Here is a 7807-nt window from a genome sequence, read left to right on the forward strand (position 1 = left end):
TGGGCAAAGAAGGGGAAAGAATGCAGGAGATACTGTCTAATTTCATTATTGCTACATTATGAAAGTGGCAGAAAGTTATTAAAAGGACACTGTGGTGGTTTGAATGTAAAATATTCTCCATAATCCCATGTGTTTGTGATTATGCCTCATACTGGATCTCTAGTTATAGAGCTTTGCTGCAGCACAGCTGTCACTTGCTATTGTCCAGCCCACTGAGTGTTCATAGCTGTGAGCATGTAATGAACAGCTGTCTGCTCTTGCTTTCTCAATCATGACAAAACTTCCCCTGGAGACTGTAGACTTAAAATAAGCCCTTTCCTTCCATAAACTGCTTCTGATTAGGTGTTTTGTCTTAGCAATGAGAAGGTAACTACTACAGAAAAAAAATATATATATACTATGTATGTATGTATGTATGTATGTATGTATATACTGATACTACTAGATACACTAGACCATTTCATAGTAAATAGACATGCATGCATGCCTCCAGTTGAATTTGATCACAAAGCATTCAGGAAAAAGTAATACATCCATGCCTGTTCCTCACACATTAATAATATGCTTAGATGTCAAAACACACACAGAAAGACAGACAGACAGAGAGAGAGAGAGAATGGAGGTTTGGCAAATCAAAGGGCAAATATATTTTAAACAGTTGAAAATTGGTGATGGAAAAATAATAATCTCTTAAATAAGTCCCATAACCTTGGTTCTTCTATATGTTTGACTCAAAATTTGGAAAACTATAAACAACAAACATGAATAGTGCTAAGAAGAAAACATAAATTGACAAACAAAATTTTCTTTTACATAATAAAGTTTATATTGCTCCATTGCAAAAGTCAAAAGTTAATCAGGATACTCTTAGCAATATTAGTATTGAAAGCAGTTTGAAATATAAGTTATCTTCAATTAAATTTTTCATTATATTTTGGTATTACTTATTTCAGAAGATTTAAATACATTAGTATATATGTGTGTCAATCTTGGAAAGAAGAGTGTGATGGTTTGATTCAGGTGTCCCCCATAAACTTAGGTGTTCTGAATGCTAGGTCCCCACCTGATGGCAATTTGGGAATTAAAGCCTCCTGGAAGCAGTGTATTGTTGGGACAGACTTATGGATGTTATAGCCAGCTTCCTCTTGCCAGTGTTTGGCATTCTTTCCTGTTGCTGTTGTCCACCTGATGTTGGCCAAGAAGTGATGTCCACCCTCAGCATGTGCCATTGTCTTCTGCCATCATGGAGCTTCCCCTCAAGTCTGTAAGCTAAAATAAACCCTTTCCTCCCACAAGCTGCTTTTGGTCTGGTGTTTTCTGCCAGCAATGTGAACCTGACCTCAACAAATATTATCTTTACATACAATGGTTTTATATATAGAAAATTCAAAAGACTGAGAATATACTTAAAAACAATAATAAAATTTATAATATATCAAGATTTAATGTAACTTTTCTAAATTTTTAATCTAAATATTTATAAACAGTAATACTATCATTTAGAAGATATAATTGAGAGTTCTATTCATAATATATGTTTAAGAAGATATATTGGTATAATAATTTTAAGCTGCCCTAAGAGATATAGTGGACTAGAGAGATGGTTCAGCACATAAAGTACTTGTTGTCATGCAGTGTGCTTATCTGCATCCATATCCCCAGAGTTGCATAAAGGCCAGAAGTCATGGCAGGCTCCTGTAATCCCAGCATTCTAAGAGCTGTGAGAAGGGAGAAGGGATGAAAATGTAAGAGAATTTTCCTGAAGTTCATCAACCAACACAGTGGTGAACAACAATGAGAATGAGAGAGACACTGCCTCTAATGAGGTAAAAGGTAGAAAAAGGGACTGATCCAAAACTTGTCCTCTGACCCACACTGACACTCACACACATGAACACACACACACACACACACTCAGAGCAAAATAAGAGATGAGTAAAAATAGAGTCTAAGATCTCCACATAAAACCCAGAATTCTGAAATTTGAGTATCAAAGAACACAAACATTGCAATACATTGAAATATCCGATCTAGCAAGACCTGTAAGAAATATTTTGAAAACTAACTAGATAGCATTAGCATTTGGTGAAGTGTAAATTGTTCACTTCAAAGCTTATGTTACTAGAAAAAGAGAAAGAATTAAATTTTATGTTTATTTTATTTTTATCTGTGGAGACAGGGTGTCACTCTATAGGTCAAGCTGGCCTAGAACTCTATGTGTAGCCCAGGCTGTCTTCAAATTCATAGTGATCCTCATGACTCAGGCTCCCAAGCATTAGAATGATGGCATGAACTACTATGCCCAGACAAGACTTTAAAATTTGTTTAAAGCTCTTATTTACAGAGAGTTACTGCCAGTAATTGTTGGTAAAATTAGAAATCCTCATTGTTTTGAGAATTCTAAGTAGTGGAATATATAATAACAGTTTTAAAACTCACTAAGTAAAGAGAATGGCCTTTTCCTATGGCAGGATGTCCAAGGGCAGCTTTGGTGTATGAGGTGACTATCCAATTTTCCCACTACAATGGCTGCATTCTTGAGGCTTTCGCTATGCCACAGATGAATATATGGAATTATGACAAACACTATGGATATCACTTGGATTACCATGAGAAAAAATGAAGGGAAGGAGAGAAGGTCATGAACATTCAAAGAAGGGAAAAGATTGATCTGAAGGCCAAGCTCTAACATAAACAGCACCATGCTGAGAATTTCCAAATAAAAAGCTATTAAGGCACATGGAAAGAGAAATAACAAGCAAAAGGAAAAGCCTCCACCAGGAGCAGGCCTGCCTTCTGTGGTGTAGACACAGTCCTGAGCATAATTCCTTTCCATGTGATTAAACAAAGGTTAAAATAGAAGGTGGGAAGATGTAAAGCCAGTCTCCCTAAGAAAAAGAGACATGTTGAAGGTTAAAAAAGGGGGAAAGAGAAAAAGTTGTGGAGTGGATGGTTAGAAATGTCTGGTTTATTGAAGATGGCTTGGTAAGACAACCCATCTAACCATGAAAGAGCCAATGGGAGTATATTTCAAGAAGACACGTGTACATGTCCTGAACTGATAGCCACCTCAACTTACAACTTTGGGTGTTAGCTAAGGTGCTTACTAAATGTGAATGTGGATGACCAAGCTGAGCCTCATGACACAAGCTCACAATGATACTGGAATTTATGGGTTTCTCTGAGAGCACCTGAGCCTTGTCTTGGCTCCAGTAAACAGTAACTCAGAAGCTAAGGCTCAGTACAGTCACAGTTATACAAAATCTGTGTAACTCTGAGTGAGAGGTCTTTTCTGGTCCTAATCCTGTGACTTTGGTGAATGAATTTCTCAGACCATAGGAGCTTGAAATTTAGAAAGAATTTATTAGAACTTGATAGAAGGGAGGGACACCTGTGAGACAGGAGGATTTTCCATGGATGAAAACTCACATTGTAACTCTGGTTGGGATTCTTATGGGAAGGAAAACTCAGGTCTACCAGTTTCTAGGTTCTTGGACAAGTGATCTGGTTCCTGGGAGAGAGGTAGTCTTAATTATCCAGGAAAGAAAGAGATGGGGGGGGGGGGGTAGTCAGATTCTCTTCACTGGCTAAAGGACAGTATATTCCCATGTGTACTCACTTTTAGGATCATGTTATCCTGCACTCTTGAGATAAGATATTCTTATTCCACAAAATATTATCTATGGGTAAATATGCCCATGTGGCCAAAAATCCTGAAAGCAGATACATAAATGAATATAATAAATAAGTTTGTATAGTTATTGAAGACTAGAAACCAATGAGGACACCCTCATTACTGAGATGATCCTATACAGGTTGTAATGATCAACAGAACTCTTTATTAAACTGCAAAATCTATAATATTAGATAAATTAACAACCAGGTAATATTCAACTGGATTCTTTTAAATGTGGCATCCAACTGGTGCTACTTACCCACACTGATTAAATATTAACAAAAGTGGGATGAGTAGACATTCTGTGTCTCCTAATGTGACACATCGGGAAAAACAGGGCACAGTCTACAGATGTGAGGACCAACACTTAAATATGATGCTAATAACCTTCTTTAAATTACTGTCATTGTATAAGAACTATAGAGGGTAAAGTGACAAAGTCAATGGCACTCTAGTTTCCCCCAACTATGCTGTTGCACTGAGAAAGATAGGAGAGGAGACTGTCAGGAAAGATAAAAGTCAAATGCAACGATGTTGTCTCATTTGGATCTTGATTCAACCTGACTAAAAAACATATTTTTAATACAATCGATAAAACTTCAATATATGAAGGGTATTCAGTAGAACTAGAGTGATAATTGAATATATAATAATTACATTTATATCTATATCTATCTATCTTTATATATATATCTTTATTTGATATAAATATGCATATAATTATAGGTGAAATGACATTGTATTTGGGATTGAGGTTGGGTCTTTATAGTAGCTAATCTGTTTATCACTACCAAAATATAATGAACTTTTTATTTGCCAAATGTACAACTTTCCAGACAGACTAGGACATATATTATTGGCCAGAGTTCCTGATTTTTCAGATATTTATATTTATGAGATTTCTACTCTATCTATGATATTGCTTTTCTCTCTTGGCAAGAGGTAGCAAAAGACTACCCCTGACCTACAGCATATGATTTCTCATTGTAGGTGGAACACCTTGAAGAAATACACAATCTACATTTTTATGCATTCTGTCAGTTTTCTTTAGTTTATATTTCTTTCTTTTTATTTATATATTTTTATTAATTAGTTTTGTACTCAGAGAATAAGCCAAGTTGGTACCATTGTTAGCCTCCTCCATGTCCTACCCCCTCCCTGGCCCCTCCTTGTTGAGGTATATGGGGCAGGGGAGATACCATGATCACAACCTACATATTTTAATGGAAGGTATCCATCTCCAAAAATAGTATAAAAAAATTTCCCAACTAAGGATAGTAGTTATTTGAACGAAGGCAGTTAATCACAACTGCATCTATTTCAGAATTATTGCAAAAAAGAATAGCATTAGATGTAAATGTAATGTCAACATATACAGGCCCTTAAAAAAAGCCCTGTTTGGTGCTTACATTATGAGCCACTGTTAGAAAGCACACCAAGGAGGACCGCAAGGGATGTTCATTATGACTTCTCTAAGTTATCAGGTGAAAGAAAGGAGCTGGTACAAATGACAGAACAATGCTTCATAGGTCACTGCCCACTCTTTTGCAGGGAGCCCCAGTCAGCACTGTACAGTGAGGGTAGATGGGGTGACCCAAGGCTCCAGCAGAGCCATAGAAAATAATAACATCCTAGAACCAACAATGCCTGAGGAGCTCAGATGCCTGCTAGGTACCTCAGCAGTCTTCCCAAGTAGGAAAGTCCTGCTTGCTATGAGAACTAGGTTATATTTTTATTTTTTAGCCATTTGTTAATTCAAAAAATATTTATGTTGCATAGTATCTCTTAGCAAAAGCAAAAAAGTTCTACTGTGAAAGAACTTCCTGTTGAATGAAGAAAACAGGCTTTTACCAAATCATTTACTGTGTTACATGCATGCTCAAAAACTGTGACAAGGAAAGAAACCAATTTTTTCACAAGCCTATACCAAAGAAATCCTTTTCTGGTCTGAGAAGTTTAGGAAAGGTTTTCTCAGAGGAATGAACTTTACCACAGACTTGAAAGAAAGAATGTGTACTCTGGGCAAAGAAGCACCTATAAAGAGGAACACAAGTGAAGTCATTGTTATGAGGCCAGGTAGGCTACAGGGCAAACAAATAAGGGGAGAGTGAAGCTAGCTGAAGCCCAAGAATGGAACATGCTGAACCCTACACTGTAGCCATGTTAAGGAGTGTGTATTTTAAATGCAATGGGAAACCAATAAGGATACCAAGTAGATGTGTAACCAGTTCAATTTTGTGTTTAAATAAGACTACTCTACTTTTTGTATTGAGATTGAATGGAAGCATAGATTTAGTAGACAAGAAAAGGAAAAATGGAAATTGTAAATGTTTAAGCAGAGGCAACCGTAAGGGAAAAAAAAAAAGTTATGATGTTGGAAGTGAAGAGAAGGCTAAAGAGACTAGTTTAGAAGTGGTAACTGACAAGCCTTGAGAGAGCACTAGATAAAGATAAGAGGTGAGGTCAGTAAGGGAAGTTCTGAGGTCAGAGAGTAAGGTATCCAAGAAACTCTCGAATCATGTTTGCACAGTTGAACCTGGAAGAGGCCATATTTGTGGAGATGTGAAATAATAAAAGAAAACTAAATTTGGATGTCATGGTTGACCTGAGATATCTTAAAATTATGATAGCCTATTGTAAATGTCAGATGGGAGGACTTGTGTAGCACAAAGAAAGATCTAGAAATATTAGAGTCATTAGCCATTAATGAAGCTAGTGGCATAAATGAAATTTCCTCAGGGAAAAGAGGAGAGGGGAGAGTCTCAACCTGAATTAAGCTAGTTTTAAATTATTCTGAATTTAAGACCATTTAGGTCTGAGCATAGGATTCATTGTCCAATTTAACAGTTTCCTTTTCTCCTTCCAGGGTTCATAATACATTTGTATTGCCTGCTGGTTTTGAAGACATGTGAGTTTTCACCATATGAACTTGAGTGAGAAGTCAGGGGATTCATGAGCAATTTTATTATACTGGACATTTGTGCAGATACAGTCAGAGTCTGTCAAGGAGATTGTGAAAGGACCTAAAGTGCTGAGCATCAGCAAGGAAATCATTTTTAGAACTATTATACCTTTAATGGAAAATTCATAAAAATGTATTATAAAATGATATTTGCTCAAAGATACATTTCATAGTATCAGAATTGTAATCATTTATGTTCTATAAGATTTTAGCTTTAAGTTTTATACTAGCTATCCTGATGTGAAAAGGATATAAAGTTTATGGCCTAGCAGAAAAACAGACATTTAAATGGCATACAAAATTTCTTTTAATTTAAATTACATTTTACTGCCCCTCTTTGCTTTCTAATTAGAATAGCCTGACCTTTAAATATGATAAAAAAAATTTCAATTAGGCAATCACATGTTATTCTTTATTCCTACAGGGTCTAATTTTAAAAACTGGGCAGTCATATAATTTCAAGCATCACCATCTATGAAAAGGAATAAAATAAGGAGTGAAAACTGTAGAAAGCATGCAAAAGTACTTGACTGATATGACAAAAAAATTATCTATTTTTAACCCTCACAATAAAACTAACAATACCCTCACAGTAAAACTAATAATGCCATTTATCCTTTCATAACAAATTACTTTCTCAGCTTTAGACCAGGGCATTATACTGTGTTTAATGCACTAAGTCGTAAATATTCAGATAAATTACATGGTAATCATAATCCCCTAATAATCTTATAAAATTGTTATATTTCTCCTCTATTTTTAATATTGTAACTGGTTGAGTTCTATACAAAGATAAATTAAATCTATCCTTAAGAGTATTCATTCAAACGTACTACAACAGCACCTAGGAGCCTGGACTCTAGGTTCAGGCCACTTAGTCAGACGTTCAACTATCCAACTCCATGGCTCATAAAAGTGTATGTCTCAGTTTTCACATGTGTAAAATTTCATAATAATGATAACTACCTCACAGTGTTTTGACAAGAAGTAAATTAATCACTACAAGTTTCTACAATAATGTGTACTACAAAATAAATAATCATTATTTATGATTTAAAATTGAAATATACGTTCCACTTAATAAAATTGTAATTATGATGGTTTAAATTAGATGCCATCCATATACTCAAGTGCTTTGAATGTTTGGTCCCCAGTTGGTGGCAAATGGA

Source organism: Jaculus jaculus, chromosome 4 (assembly GCF_020740685.1).
Source record: "Jaculus jaculus isolate mJacJac1 chromosome 4, mJacJac1.mat.Y.cur, whole genome shotgun sequence".
NCBI classification, from domain to species: domain Eukaryota; kingdom Metazoa; phylum Chordata; class Mammalia; order Rodentia; family Dipodidae; genus Jaculus; species Jaculus jaculus.